Raw genomic sequence first — 16,208 nt, 5'->3', positions numbered from 1 at the left:
GGAGTCGAGCAGCAGCTTCCCAATCATTAGGTGCATCTTGTCTTCAATATGCAGCGCACCCATCATGGCAACCAACTTGTCTTCTCCCAAAGTGTTGGGGTATTGCCATTGGAGCAGTTTGATGATAGCAAATAGTGGCTGATCTGCACCGAGTACGCTAGTCTGGCCTGGGTTGAGGAACTCTGTGCCTTGCATCGTCAGCTCCATCGCGTGCTTCATTGAAGATGCGGATGCGGCCTTGTCTGGGAATAGGGGGTAGATGCCGATCTCAGCTGGGGGCTTCACTGATTGCTCGCTGGCTAGCATAGAGTTGTATCCCGACCAAGTGAGGATGTCACCCTCTGCTAACGTGCCTTGCTTCAGCACACTGTTAACGTGTGCCATCCATACCTCATCCTTGACCGTGGCACCTTGCACATCAAGCGGTGGTCTGACTTTGCTGTTGCCATATTTTGGTGCAAAGACATCTGTTTGAGTAAGTTGGACTGGGGGCTGGATCACGTAAGAGTCTGGTAGCTTTGGAGTCGACGTGTCAGAGGGGTCAAGCTTAATTGGATCCCGCTTCACACCTAGGTTCTCATGCGAGAGATGGTTGGTCACGCTAAGGGCATATCCGTGGAACTCATCAAGTGAGAAGTTGCCCTGAGCCTTGCTGTCTAAATTATCCACATCATGGGTGGTGAAGACATTGAGACGGCTGTTGGTTGGTAGTACCACTCCATCTAAGACATGGCGAGCACACACCGCTTGAGCAATACCTCGCTTAACTTGCATGACCCGTTTGTATGATACTGACATGCCTTGAGCATGTTCAATATCAATCTGTTTTTTGTTCCGTCCATGTCCATGCAGCCTGAGGCCACGATACAGGGGGAAGGGGGTTTCTCGCTCCTTGTTGTGGCGTATTGTATCCGTCTTCACAGCGTGGTGTGTACCCTTACTAGTATTGTAGATAAGCAGTTGTGAGATGTTGCATGCAATTCTCTCCCTTGCATTCAGATTGCTGTCTTCACTAATCTTCTCAAGAGCTGATGGGCCCTGGAGCACTACATTGAAGAAACTCCTCATCTCTTCACTAACTGGAGCTGTGAGGCAGTTAGCAGGAAAGGAGCCATCAAAAGGCAGTTGACTCTGTATAAAGTTGTGCATCATCATGGCAGCCCGCATGAAAATAAGAGCATCTTCTTGACCAATTTGTGCGCTATATGTCTTGGCAAGCTCATCAGCAACCTTAAACTTGTGAGATAGATAAATATCCTTCCGGCCTTTATTTTCCTTGGAAACCTCAACCCATTCAGGTAGAAACTTGAGAAGGTGATCCTTGAATCGGGTTGAGTGTGGCACTTTTTCATCTTGGCATTGATGACCTTGATCACTCGTAAACTTTCGATACATATTGCGTAGCTCTGAGAGCTTGAATAAAGTGTTCTCTGAATGTTCGATCAGGGCTATTATCGGAGCGCAGATGATCGTATTGAAGGGCGAAGGTGCAGGCCGCACCGAATCACGTTTCTCAGTAGCGATAGCGGTGTTTCTTAAACTTACATAACAGTTATGGTGAGTATGGAAATCAGCCGCATGTGCATCAGAAGCTGGGGCAACTAGTCTGCCAAGTAAAGCAAAGTTTTTGTTGGTCTTCGCCCAACTCTTTAGATTGTTATCTACATCATCAGATGTTGCCCTGTGGAGGTTAGCTGGATCCACGCCCTCACAGATGATACAATATTTGACATTGCCTTGTTGCTGAAAATTCCCAGATGATCTGAGTTTTTTGGGACTAGGGCCAGTCTCTGCACTGGGGGCAGCTTCTTTGTCTTGCTTCTCTCTCGCCCGTTTAACCCGAGAACTACTACAATAAAGCCTGCACGTTTTGTGATACACAGCCTTATGCAATGTAAGAGTTGCTGCAATGCCTGAACCATCATTCAACTGACTAATCGTGACGTTACAAGGAAGATCATTGGCATTGATGTCATTGAAGTCTTTTAGATCCCTCTCAAGTGATACAAGTCCCTCTGTCTTTGGAGTTGTCAAGCTTTCTCCAGGTTTGACCATTTGACAAAGACAACAGAGTTCCCAGTTCATAATTTTGATAGAAGACATGCTTGACTTGACACTCTTGTTCTAGTCCATTATGATGATGTAGGCTCGTCGACACAAAGAACTTTCACTTGCCATCCCGTCTTATAGGTGACATAGCAGGCACCTAAAAACAAGGACATAGGTTTGGTATCAACGTTGGTTGGGACCAGAGAGCAGAGTGCACATGCAAAAATGATAGCAATATTAGTATCCCCAGGACTTCATTTAATTCACTTCATATCATTGTTCTAATTTATTGATGACTTTATTTGGGCAAAATAATGAATTAATAATGAAATTTCTCAAAATGACATTAGTTATCTTATTAGCTGGCAAGTGTACAGGCAGATTAACCTTAGCTCAGCAAGATATCATTCACCAACAATCACTGAGCTAGCTAGCTTCTAATCTCTGAGCAATTGTTAGCTAATGTTAGTCAGAGCTAATATAGCTAATGTTAGCTAGCTTGAAAACATCAACTACATGTTCTTTGACAGTATTCACACCATGAAACTATAACAGCACACTAATTTCATTATGTTGTCTATCAGAAAATGCATGCACTTTTGCTAACATTACAACTTACCTGTCTTTTGTATGTGGACCATGAATCACCAGTACAGCCTCATTAGGTTACCTTCACCTGGTTTAACTGGCAGGCTGATTCAGCAAACACAGCACATGTTGTTACTGTTTGACTCCTGCCTTGTCTCTCAAACAAGTTTGAAAATAGGTTAAATGGCAAAACATTATTTCCAATAAATAATGATACCATTTTATTTTTTATGACACAAAATGACCTTTATGTTAACTTAGAGGGGTAAACTTGACCTCATATCATTGAGATGAAACCAGAATCAGATTGTTTTGAATTGTGAAATAAAACATTGATACATACAAGTATAGCTTATAATGAGAAAAAAAAATGGGGGTAGAATCTGGCATGTTGCACCAGAAATACTGAATTTTACCCCGATATTACCTTTATATACTAACTTTGATGAGTAAACTTGACCTTGAGGGGTAATCTTGACCTCAAATCATTTAAATAACACCAGAATCAGATTTTACGGCCCAGAAAACCCCTAAAAAGTGGTATCATTTATGATTCTAGGCCTTTTTGTTTTTTTCGGGTGGCAGCCATATTGGATTGCGCAATATGGCAGTACCATGGGGCGCCAATCTTGGCACCCATCTTAAAATGATTAAGTACGGTATGGACAACATCTGTGCCAAATTTGGCGAATTTGCGAGAATCTGAACCAAACGGTCCTTTTTTCCCCCCTAGGCCCCCAACTATACCGAAAAAGGCAGGAATTGCATTGGACCCGCCCCCCGACGACGCCGGCCAATAGGAGAAGACCTCAGATGACAACAGGAAGAGCAAGCCAAGAATTGATCTCTTCGACCCCCTGACCTGAACTGACCGGTCGGATGTGGAGAGCGCCTCCACTTGCACATTTCATTTTGTACACCACCGCATCTTTTGTGTAATTAAATGCTGTTAACTTTTATAAGCTTCCCTTGACTCTTTTCAGTCTCTCTTGCCTTCAGGGTTCTAGAATTGCTTTCAATTTGGCGTCCCTGGGTGGACCTGAAGCAGGATAGAGCTGAGTAGAGGGGAAGGCTGCAAGCTAACTAGCATCACACCAGGCTGCACAAAGGGGAGGACAGGCTACAGACTCACTGCTGGAGTTTTTGGCTGGGCCTAAACGAAAGGTGAGACAGTTACCTCTTCAATTCAAAAACTGTATAGTTAAATAACTTACATTAGGTGCAAGCGTTGGTAGTGATCTGTAGATTGATCTGTGGTGATAATGTGGTGATTGCGAGTGGTGTGGAGATTGTATATAGTGTTTCTATTCATCTCTGTTGTATCTTCGGCGCCGCCCGATTAATGTGAATATTACATAGTATTAAGACCTTCTGGGGAGGTACCAGACTTGATCTGGTTTACACTGGACTGGGTCCATTCATGTTAGTCTATATGTTTGATGTGTTAAACCGGCGTAGTCTAGTTTAATAAAGTATATTGTGTGGAGTTTTTAAGCCGAAAAGTATATTTTTGTGCGATGTTCTAAGCCGAAACGATTGTGTACAAGTTTGGTATGAGATCAGCTTTTTAGGTCAGCATCTATAGAATCTAGAGCTAAGATAAATGAAGATTGTGTTGTTTTGTATTGTCAAGCAGTGTGGTTTTAATCTGCACATGTTGAGTGTTCCCCTTCCCCCAGTCACATGAGGTTTATGCTATACTGCTAAGCTAGTTAGCTAGCCAGTTGGCATTACTAGATGGTGAAGTAGTTTGAGTGAAGATACAACTGGTAATTACTGATTAAATACACAGGGATAAGGTAGATGAACGTTGAGAGTAGATTGAGTTGTTTTGTTTTTCATGCTTTTTCAAAGAAAGTCATTTGAACTTTATTATTTTGGGGAAATAAACAGGAAGTAGGTTTATGAACCGAAAGTATTAGTTGATACATTTGAGAGGAGTTCAAAATAAAACAGCTCCCCTAGCGGACATAATAAGTATTACAGTTAATACATTCTTCACCACACAGATAAAGATTACAGGAGGTTTCTTTGAATTGAAGTATTGTAGTTGACTCATTTTATGACATTTGCATAATTTCATAAACTTGAGTATACACTGTACACGGTTTATTTGGATTTGCACCATATTCCTATTTTCATATTACTAAGTCAACTCCTGTTCATTTTTATTTCTTTATTCAGATTTTAAAATTTGCATAATTTCAAAATGTTAATTTAATTTGTTTAATTTTGATTTTCCAATTTCAGTTTTACAACATTTTAATTTATTTAAAAAAATAAATAAAAAAAAACAACCAGATTTTGAAGTTAAGTTCAGGTGACATAGGATATCTTTATAAAGAATACAAAGGTACTATTCAGAGGATTAGTTTTTCATCTTTGATAACTTAATAATTAGGGGTGCACCGAATGGGAAATTCTTGGCCGAAACCGATACCGAAAATAGGAAACAGTTGGCCGGAAACCGAATGCCGAAAGGCCGAAAATGATTAATAGAAATATATATATATATATATATATATAATGTATACATTTTTTACCGATGTTGTTCAGCTACCTGATTATAGAAAAATACATGATTATGGCAAAACTTAACTTAACTTAACTTAACTTAACTTAACTTAACTTAACTTAACTTAAATAGTAATCACTATTATGGGTCCATAAAACATTTATTCAGCACTTTTGAATGCATACAGTACATTAATTCCAAGTCAAGTGCATTTTCTCTGTAGGATAACTACAACAAAGTGCATTCAGAACAAAGCCAAGGTGCATAAACATCTAGGCCAGTAGGCCTGCAACAAAATAGTGTAAATAAAGAATGTAACAGCCAGGCCTTCAACAACAACAAATGCACCTATAAGTGCATGCATACAAATGTGCAAGCTGGATAAATCCACATGAATGTAACTATTTACTAATGAAATTACAATTCAATTTCAAGAATCTGTAAATAAGGTGGTCTGTCCTCATGAGCAATGTAAACAACATTGTATCATTTAGATACCGAAAGTACAATATATTGAACACTGTGCTGCTGTCATTTCCCCCTAATGATAACCTGAGATGGTGAATTATAACTCACAATGAAAATTGTTCAGGAAAGTGGGTATAGAGTAGACATGTAGAACTAGATAAGCTTATGATAAGCCAGCCTCGTCTACTTATTAAGGAAAAGTGGGAGGTTATTTTTAATGAACAGTAGCTTCTCTGCTTTATCAGCCATAAGTCTGTTCCTCTTCTCATCAAGCACATGAGAGGCAGCGCTGAACAGTCTCTCGCTGTCAGTGCTTGTGATTTGATCTTACTCCGCATATTTGTCCGGGTGTTTTGATTTCAAGTGGTGGAGTAATCCCGAAGTGGTGAAAGTCTTTGCAGTTACACCCCCTCGTGAAATGTCAGCTGAACACGTTTTACAAATCGCAATCCGCGCCTCTTTCTCTGATATTTTTAAATATCTCCAAGCGGCAGACATGTTGGCTGTGAGCCAGCCGCGAGCATGGTCGCGCACCGTGCTTGTCGCCGCGTTTTGATTACGTCATCACAACAACATGTTAGCTTACCAACGTAACCCTGTTCCCTTACATTCGGTGATATTTTTTCGGTGCTAAAACCCTTTCGGCCGAAAGAGCCTTTTTAACCATTTTCGGCCGATAATTTTCGGCGGCCGAATATTCGGTGCATCCCTATTAATAATATTATCCAAGTACTTAAACATGTCGCCAAAAGACACCAAGTTGAGACCAGTCGCAGAGCCAGGCTCAACTGCAGATATCAAGGAAAGGGTAAAAATCAGATCAGATGCTTTAACAGTTTCAAGTAAAAGACAGAGGATATGGAACCAAATGGAGAAACTGTTAGAACAGTGGCAAACGAGAGGATTGATTCCAGCAGATGATCAACCTGGACCAACGAAAGCCCATAGAAAAGCTGTAGTTGAACATGAGAATGCTGAATATCTACAACAGGAAAAAGCATGGATCAAAGCCGGACAACCCTCTTGGTATGGACCTGAAAACATTGCTATGAACAGAGCTGAAAAAAGAAAAGCTATGGTTGCAAGTCTGGTATTCCATCTGGAAGATGCCAGCCAAGGATTGACAAACAGCTTACATGTGGTAGAACTCAGCAGAAGAATGGAAGAGGAGACCAACAGAAGAATGGAAGAACTCAGCAGAAGAATGGAAGCAGAACTCTGCAGAAGAGAGGAAGAATCCAACAGAAGAATGGAAGCAGAACTCTGCAGAAGAGAGGAAGAATCCAACAGAAGAATGGAAGAACTCAGCAGAAGAATGGAAGCAGAACTCTGCAGAAGAGAGGAAGAATCCAACAGAAGAATGGAAGAACTCAGCAGAAGAATGGAAGCAGAACTCTGCAGAAGAGAGGAAGAATCCAACAGAAGAATGGAAGAACTCAGCAGAAGAATGGAAGCAGAACTCTGCAGAAGAGAGGAAGAATCCAACAGAAGAATGGAAGAACTCGGCAGAATAATGGAAAAAGGAACTCAACAGAAGAATGGAAGAGCAGCTCAACAGAGGAATGGAAGAGAGACGAAAAGCAGATGAAGCACACAATGACATTATTGAAGAGAGACGAAAGGCAGTTGAAGCCCATAATGACATTATTGCCGAAAGACAAAAGGAGGAAGATAAATACCAAAAACTTCTGGCGGAAAGACGACAAGAAGATGTAAGATTTCAGGACATGAAGGCAGATAGACAACAGAGAGAAAGGAGAGAACAAGGGGAACAAAGAACTCAAAGAAAACGCAGAACAAACTACTCTCCTGACTATTCCGAAGGACAGGGAGGTGAAGATGACGACGGCGGTACACAGTCTGAAACCAGTAGACACTCCCCATACCATGAACAGTCACGGCAACAATGCGGTTTTGCATCTCCTCCTGGGAATAATAGTAGCGACGAAAATGAGCAACATTAGCCTGGGACATGCCCCAAAACGAGAAGAACCAAGAAAACTAAAAGAACCAAGACCGGTGCATATACCTCCATGCCATTGATAGCGGCTGGAAGAGGAGGATTTCAATACCAACCATGGACTCACAGGGACATGGAAGCATTAGTGGCAAAACGACCTCCACTCACGAAAGGAGGTCAGAAGTGGGTGACTGATCTGGAGAGATACACAGCCCAAGACCACCTGTGCTTGGGAGATATGAGGGCCCTGCTCGGACGGATTGAAGGACGACTGGAAGCAAGAGCAGTAGATTCCAAGGCTAATTGCACGCACGACCCAGACGACACTTCATTCAACTACATCAGGTCGAATTATTGGGCTGCTATTCGTCACATCAACCCGACAACACGCAGTTTACATGCCCTCACCGGCCTGAGGAAAGGCACGGAGGAAAACATGCATGCCTTCCTGAAGAGATGCGAAGGAGTGTGGGAGGACTGTACTGGAGAACGACATGACGTTTCGCCCGCTGTCACAATGCTGTGGAAGGAAGCGGTCATTAAAGCCCTTCCCCAATCACTGCAGGCACGCCTTAGAGATGTGGTGGGGTTAGAAGCTAAAATTCCAGAAGAATGGAGACTACATCTCATTCACCATGACATCAAATGCCAGGAAATAACAAAGGAAGATGATGAAGAAACAAAGAAACTGGGAAAAATACTTTTGAAGATGCAGGTGGCTGAGAAAGATACTGAAGCTAATCAGATGGCCATACTAGCAGAGAAGGCAGGGTGCACACCTCCAACAGTTCAAACTCAGGAAGAACCAGCGAATCAAATGCAGAACCAACAAAGCGGAGGAGGAAGTGTATGTCCACAAAACCAAGTTCAGCAGATACCTGTGTATCTTCCTACGCAAGTACAGCCACAAGCACAGCAGTATCTTCAACAGCAGACACCTGTGTATCTTCCTACGCAAGTACAGCCACAAACACCGCAGTATCTTCCCACACAATTCCAGCAACATAAAATACCTGTGTATCTTCCTACACAAGTACAGCTGCCAGCTCAGGTATACACTCCCATACAGCATCAACAAAAGGGTTTCAGGAAATATGGGAGGCAGAAGTCCAAATGGAAAGTTAGAACCATCTTGAAAATCTTTCAAAATCATAGTTGAAATCGTGAATGAATAAGGAATGGCGCTCCACATGACATATCTTTGTAGATAAAGGGAACCCGCCTATGCTGAAATACCTCTGAAAAGACTCTGCAGAGCACGACATGGCCAAAAGACTGAGACCAAATGACCGTTGACCCTGACTGACAGTGTGACAAAAGCACTGTCAATGACTGACCCTGGGGTGTACCTGACCAAACCTGACTTGACAACCAGACAGTGTGAGTGTGAATGAATGCCGGCATGTGATCAGTGTAACTGCATGATTCTAAAACAATAACTAACCAAGCATGTTTTTGGACTAACATATTATTTTGGAGCTCCAAGGGAAACGAGAGGTTTCCTAAAAATTCCATAAAAAGGGGAAACCGGACATGTGACCCGTTTCTAATCTACTTGATGATATTTTATTCCCACAGGAGTTGGCGGTTTGCAAATGTAAAACTCAAAATAAAATCTGAAGATTCTGTTTGTTTTGGGACTGAAAGATGGAGAGAAACACTTATTTTCACTGAAGTGTTTACTGTGGAAATAATAATAATGGATCTAAAATTGTAAACAATGTTCGTTATGTCCCTGACCAATATTTACCTGAAAGTTTTTTTCCCCCTCCCATTACAACATTTTGTTACACATGAGTTCATGTGTAAAAAGGGGGGAGTGTGTATAATGTATAATGTCAACATGGTTGTAAATGTAAAATTCACAATTTAAATTTGTCTTTACGGATTGAAATAAACTTTCCGCCCCAACCCAGAGGTTCAAACTGAGTATTGAAGATAGTTTTAGAATTAACCTGCTCCATATCTAGTTATAATATACTGTTTGGTGAGTGTTGAGATGTTTCTAATATTGATTGAGTTATAACCGGTAACACAGATGCAGAATCAGTGGCCAAGGGGCTACTGTGAGAGATCTAATTCCAGAATGGAATACCGAAGAAGTTGACCTGTGATAATGAAACAATTTTGTAATATTTCAACAGATATTAAAGTACCTGAGGTTTGAAATGTAGAAAGAACATATTACAGTTAAGCTAAAACATAGTAATTTAATGAGACGGGATTTAATTTAGACAACATCTTGTAACTAGCCTGGTAAAAGAAGTAAAAGCCATAGACTTTATTGTTTAGGTCATTATGGGGATATACATTTCATTTGAATTCATAATAGAAAGACATTTGATGACAGTATGTTGGATTTCTGTATTCATTTTTCAGCTTGATAATAGATAGGTAGAACCAGTATTGCCAGGTGCAATCGATGGGATTTCTGCACACGATCCAAGCAGAGAATGACGTACCTTACAGGACAGACACACTCAGGAAATCATTCACTCTGACATCATCATGACTTTAGTTGTTTTTGAATCATAATGAAATTGTATTACATAACGTTAGTGTGTTTTTACCACAAACAGGAATAGTTAATTGTTATATTAGATTTGAGAAAGATTACAAGGATTTTATTTAGTTCACCATGAAGATGTTTTTTTGTTTTGTAACATATGCCAAGTAGTAAGATTCAAGTATCAGCAGGTTCTGAATTATTATTCCTCTGTCCCACAACCAACTAGAATGTGGATGGGGAGAACTATATCTACTGGAGCCAGCAGAGATTCGTAAATTGCACCAGAGACACAGTAAAAGGATGACACAAACAGTTAGATAAAAACAGACCGATAGAATGGCGCTACACTAAATAAAGAGTAATATTTAGCTATTTTTAGATAGTTTAATCATTCTTATACTTAGTAAAAGAACAAGTGCCTTTACACCAGATACAGTATGAAGATGATTTATGATGTGAAAGGAGGGCGTTAGACATTTTCCATACCAAGCTAATTGCTGCTATTTTGCGAAGTGACATTAAAGGTTTAAGATAGAAGTTATGCACAAATGAAAAACGTTATATTTATGATGAATAGGTATTCTTATTTGTATTTTTTACTTTTATGAGTTATGTACCATGCAATGTTCGGATGAAGAACTCATTGATTTCAATATTATTTATATACCTTAAATGGTATGTAAGGAGGGATTGTTAGAAATTAAAATCAATGTTGATATGGCGTTATTTGAATTAAATACACTATTTGATTTAAATCAGTTTTATTCTGAAAAACCGGAAGTACTCACTATTAGCTTAACACTTTTATTCAAAAAATTCGTCACTTCCGGTTAGCATTTAGCATCTGGCGGAATCATACGATTTCAAACCTTGAACCAAGGCGAAATGACATGTGATGTTGTACACTGAGCACACTGGGATTAGCACTCATTTATTGACGCTGAATAATGTGTAGCAGGGAATGTTTAAATAACCACAGACGCCAGAATGATGCAATTTAGCTACAGAAAAAGGCAGGAATTGCATTGGACCCGCCCCCCGACGACGCCGGCCAATAGGAGAAGACCTCAGATGACAACAGGAAGAGCAAGCCAAGAATTGATCTCTTCGACCCCCTGACCTGAACTGACCGGTCGGATGTGGAGAGCGCCTCCACTCGCACATTTCATTTTGTACACCACCGCATCTTTTGTGTAATTAAATGCTGTTAACTTTTATAAGCTTCCCTTGACTCTTTTCAGTCTCTCCTGCCTTCAGGGTTCTAGAATTGCTTTCAATACCAATACCAAGTCAAGAATTATGATTCCGATTATTTTTCGATACTTTTCTTAAAAAAAGGGAAACATTCTTAAATGTAATTAGTGTGCTTTATTTCACACCATAACCATAACACACACTTTTAAACAATGAGAACAATAAATAAAATAAATGACAATAATTCGTATTAAATCAAATTAATACATTTCTTACAGATAGGCCTCGTGGTGTCCGTAGGCTTCCCCTCACTGTCAGAGATATAGCTAAAATACATCAAAATTTGGCTTCTGGCGTCTTTTTTGTCAACAAGCCGAGGCGCAGCGGCAGTTGCACTCCCACTTGCAGCCATGCTTCTCGTTTTCTCACATGCTCTGGCAGCTAGCGCGTGCACGAGAGAGGGGAGGCACTTGAGCGTGCTTGAGAGGGGCGGGACTACAGGCACGGCTGCAGTGCAGGGATTGGAAGCAGAGCGCTGAACACACACGGCTCTTATTAAAACGGCGCATTCTCACCGGAGTACTTTCCCCCGTCATTCTTAAAGTACCGATACTAATGAAACGGAGGAATCGTAATGTTTTTAACGGCAGGGTATCGCGGTATACCTTTCAAGTATCGGTACACCGTGCAACACTAGTCAGGAGTCAGTGTCTCTCCCCCAAACTCACACATACAACTCGATATGAACTGAAGAGCCGCATGAAACTAGGCAAAGAGCCGCATGCGGCTCGAGAGCCGCGGGTTGGCCACCCCTGCCCTAGACCAACGAGCCATGACAAAAGGCAATTTTTTGGTCTTCCCAATAATATTCTGTTTATTGCACTTTTTCCTCAATACACATAGCTTGGATGAAAATACATGGCTTCTCTAAACAGAAGATGAGCCTTGATCATTATTTGGGTGGGGAACCTTTTTCCTCTCAAGGGCCATTTTAATTTTTTCGACATCCTCCGAGGGCCGTACAAAGGATTGACCTCTGCTTAAAAATACTAAAATCACAGCCCATTCATTTGGCCTTTCTTCCATGCTGTGCAAAGAAAAAGCAACCTCTTAATCCAGATATTTTACCATGACTCGCGCATGCATGCACGTGCGCGGTTGTGGCATGACCACCAAAACAGAAATATATGGACACAAGATGTGTGCAAAAGTATTTAGTTTCCTATCCACGGGAACATGATTTAAGTTTGGGGGGGGGGACCTCACCTCCTCTAGGGGGGTCCGGGGGCATGCTCCCCCGGGAAGAGCAACATTAGGAGATCTATGGATACATCTCTCAAAATCCATATGAAAGAGAACTGGAAGCAGATTTTCTTTTTCTTTATGGATATTTTACAAATCACTCCCCTTTCAAACTGTATTCTTGTTTATTAATAAAAACTTTTTTTTACTTTCATAAAGTATTGTATACCTGTTTACTTTATTCTCTTATTTTTTTTTAACTATAATGATCATATAAAGATGTGCCTTTACCTCACTGGTTGTAGAAAAAGCTTCTTATATTCGTTAGCATAGCTAGCTAACCAGATGCTAATAACAACAAAGTTATTGACATGATCAGTGTAACAGATGAACAGATCGCCACTGGGCTTACAACTAAAGACAGCCACGCAAAAACTGCGGCATGTGTATGGCTCCTTATGGGTATTTCCATTTTTGGAAGTGCCGGAGCGGTGTTCTGGTGCTCTCCGTCAGAACTGCACCCCTAGCAGGCGAGACATATACCACGTGATGACACGTTAGGCTCGTGTTGTGTTCAAGGACCCTGACCTTCGCCAGGAAAAACAGGCACTCGCTTGTTTAATTTTGTTGCGGTCTAGATTTCTTTAATTTTTTTCTTTTTTGTGTGTGTTTATAAATTACGTCGAGGGCCGTACCAAATGGTATCGCGGGCCGTATACGGCCCGGGGGCCGGAGGTTCCCCACCCCTGCCCTAGACCAATGAGCCATTACAAAACAATTTTTTTCTGTCTTTCACACGATATCTTGCTTAAATGACAATGCAAAACAGTTTTCCATGACTTGCACTTTGTCTTCAATGAAAACATATTGGACCAAAATTGATGGCTTCTCTTCAAAGAAGATGAGCCTTGGTCATTATTTAACTCGACATGAAGTTTCTAGCAGGGCACAGCTTTGGTCAAATTGTGAAGTACACATTGCTTCCAACGAACACTTTTTGATAACTAAACTAAACCTGTTCCACACCTATGTATATGTCTTGGGCTCGTCCGGGATTTGAACCCAGGACCTCTCGCAGCCGAAGCGCGAATCATCCCCCTAGACCAGGGGTCGGCAACCCCTGGCACGCGTGCCAGACACCGTAACCAGTGGCACACTAGGAATAAGTGGAATAAGTGTGCACAAATATTTAAATTGTATTTTCGGATCCTGAACGAGACCGCCGCCAGAGCGCGTCTCCCCGTTACCTGCAGAAGGAAGGCATGCACGCAACGCAGCCCCGCTCTCTTTATCTCCAGGTGACATTCTGCCGCTTTCCTCCGTGGTGCAGTGCTGATCGTTTCACCACGGAGGAAAGCACTTCACTAATTGCAGTACTCATAAGGAGCTGTACAAATGCCGCAATTTTTGCGTGGCTGTGTATTTAGTTGAAAGTCCAGTGGCGATCTGCTCATCTCTCATCGACATAATATGCTACAAAGGGGCGGACTGTGTGTTGAACTTTCCTGTCGGCTCCCAGACCGTAGTCGAGGAGGGCAGAAGCAACAAGCTTCAGGTTCAATAAACCACTTTAGAGAGAGGCGAGCTCTTCTTGGGAGGCCGTTGCAGTTATTTAGCTGTTCTTCTGTTTCACAAAAGACCTCTGTTTTTCTGCTTCCTCGTTTCACTTCCAGAAACATACACACGTTCTCTCCATAGGTTCTCTCACTGTCGCTCTACCATCCACAAACACACATGCACAAGCCACACCCCTCTCTCTCTCTCTCTCTCTTAAAGGGACAGCGATCTCATCTCACTCTGCATGACCCTAATATCATAGCATGTGTGCTCTGGAGAATCACAGAACGGACGATCGTCCTTATTATTATGCCGTTTAAACCAATTATTTAAATGTGTTTGTTAAATTCGGCATCATGTGAGTTGCGCTGACACGCTGCTTCCCCACAGCTAGGCTCCCCCGCCCTCCTGCTGATAGTTGATTAGCGTCAAGCTCCTCACCCCCCCCCCCCGTTGATAATTCTCGATCGTTGGCACGCTGATAACGATTATTTTTTTAAATGGCACTTCATATCATAAAGGTTGCCGACCCCTGCCCTAGACCAACAAGACATGACAAAAGGGTATATTTTGGTCTTCCCAACGATAGCCTGCTGAAATGACACTGCTAAATACTGTACCATTAATTGCACTTTGTACTCAATAAACATAGCTTGGATGAAAAGGCATGGCTTCTCTACACAGAAGATGAGCCTTTATCATTATTTGCCCAAACTCAATATTAGGTTTCGAGCAGGGCACAGTATTGGTCAAATTGTGAAGTACACATTGCTTCCAACGAACAATTTTTGATACCTAAACTAGACCTCTTCCACACCTATGTAGATGTCTTGGGCTCGTCCGGGATTTGAACCCAGGACCTCTCGCACCCTAAGCGCGAAAAACGAAGTAAGCGTTGCTCCATTTCTCCTGGAACTTCCTTTTCACTGACACAACGTTTTTTACGCGACGGCCCTGGCTCCTCCATCTCGCTTACACAACGAAAACTTCCAACAACTTTTGTTGCGAAGGACTGATGGTTTTGGCCGCGGGCTGTTCACGTGAACACTTTGCCGCCTTTGGGACATGCTTCCAGTGCATGCACCCCTCATAGCTCCTCTCGTGCATCCAATCAGGGAGTGAGGCATTTTAATCAGATGCACCACAGCGGCTTCTCATATAATTTCTTACCAGTCAACTAGTGACTCATCCAAAACAACTTTCGACTTTTGGTCTAGCAAAAATGACAGTGTAGCATTTTCCTCCGAATAATGGTCGTAGGCTTTACTTTACTGATGAATCAGAATTTATTTGTAACTCCAGACCCAACGTAAGAGCTTGTGGCTTCTTCGGGAGGTGCTAAACATTTAAAACATACAGTCCGTTGTTCTCTTTCTCTGCCGTTACGTAGAAGACACTACTTTATCCGTCAAGTTGTCTCCAATGCCACCACAACTTCCTGTCAATGACGTTATCTTGCCTTCAAAATAAAAGCATGCAAACGAAACAGGAAGTTAACCTAAATTACATTCAAAATACACATACAACTACAACGAAAGCAACAAAAACAATGCAACATCTCCTTCAGTCTCAGAGGACACAAAGTTGGGTTATTTACAGACAGTGACTAGCTAAAATCGCTAGCAAAGTCCCGTTTCTGATTCTGATAACTTACAACAGATTTTCCGCTTAACCGCAACTCGCGAGATGCCTAGTTGCCATGCAACCAGTAGTCTAGCAAACTTTCCACAAGCTGTCATTCATAATTTAGGAATGACAACCCAGGGGGCGCAGTTTTACCATTCTTAAATTCCAGTCTAATTCTTACTAGATACGAACCATGGAGGATTAAAATATAACGCATGCATTTCAGCGTGTCACATTAACTATCGCGGGCCGCCAGAAACATTTCCGAGCGCCGCCATTGGCCCGCGGGCCGCACTTTGAGAACCCCTGCCCTAGACAAACGAGCCATTACAAAATACCTTTTTTTTGTCTTCCACACGATAGCCTGCTTAAATGACAATGCAAAACCCTTTTCCATGAGTTGCACTTTGTCCTCAATGAACACATCTTGGACAAACATTGATGGCTTCTCTAAACATAACATGAGCCTTGATCATTATTTAACCCAATTCATGACTAGA

At 41.7% G+C, this 16,208-nt stretch overlaps 1 protein-coding gene across 3 annotated transcripts in view; it reads right to left on the bottom strand.

The window, feature by feature from the left end:
* Positions 1-16,208, bottom strand: part of LOC307032161 (uncharacterized protein) — a 374,501-nt gene that overhangs the window by 297,114 nt on the left and 61,179 nt on the right. The window lies entirely within an intron of this gene.

This window comes from Notothenia rossii, assembly GCF_949606895.1.
Source record: "Notothenia rossii genome assembly, chromosome: 3".
NCBI classification, from domain to species: Eukaryota; Metazoa; Chordata; class Actinopteri; order Perciformes; family Nototheniidae; genus Notothenia; species Notothenia rossii.
This window is presented reverse-complemented; position numbering and strand designations above follow the sequence as displayed.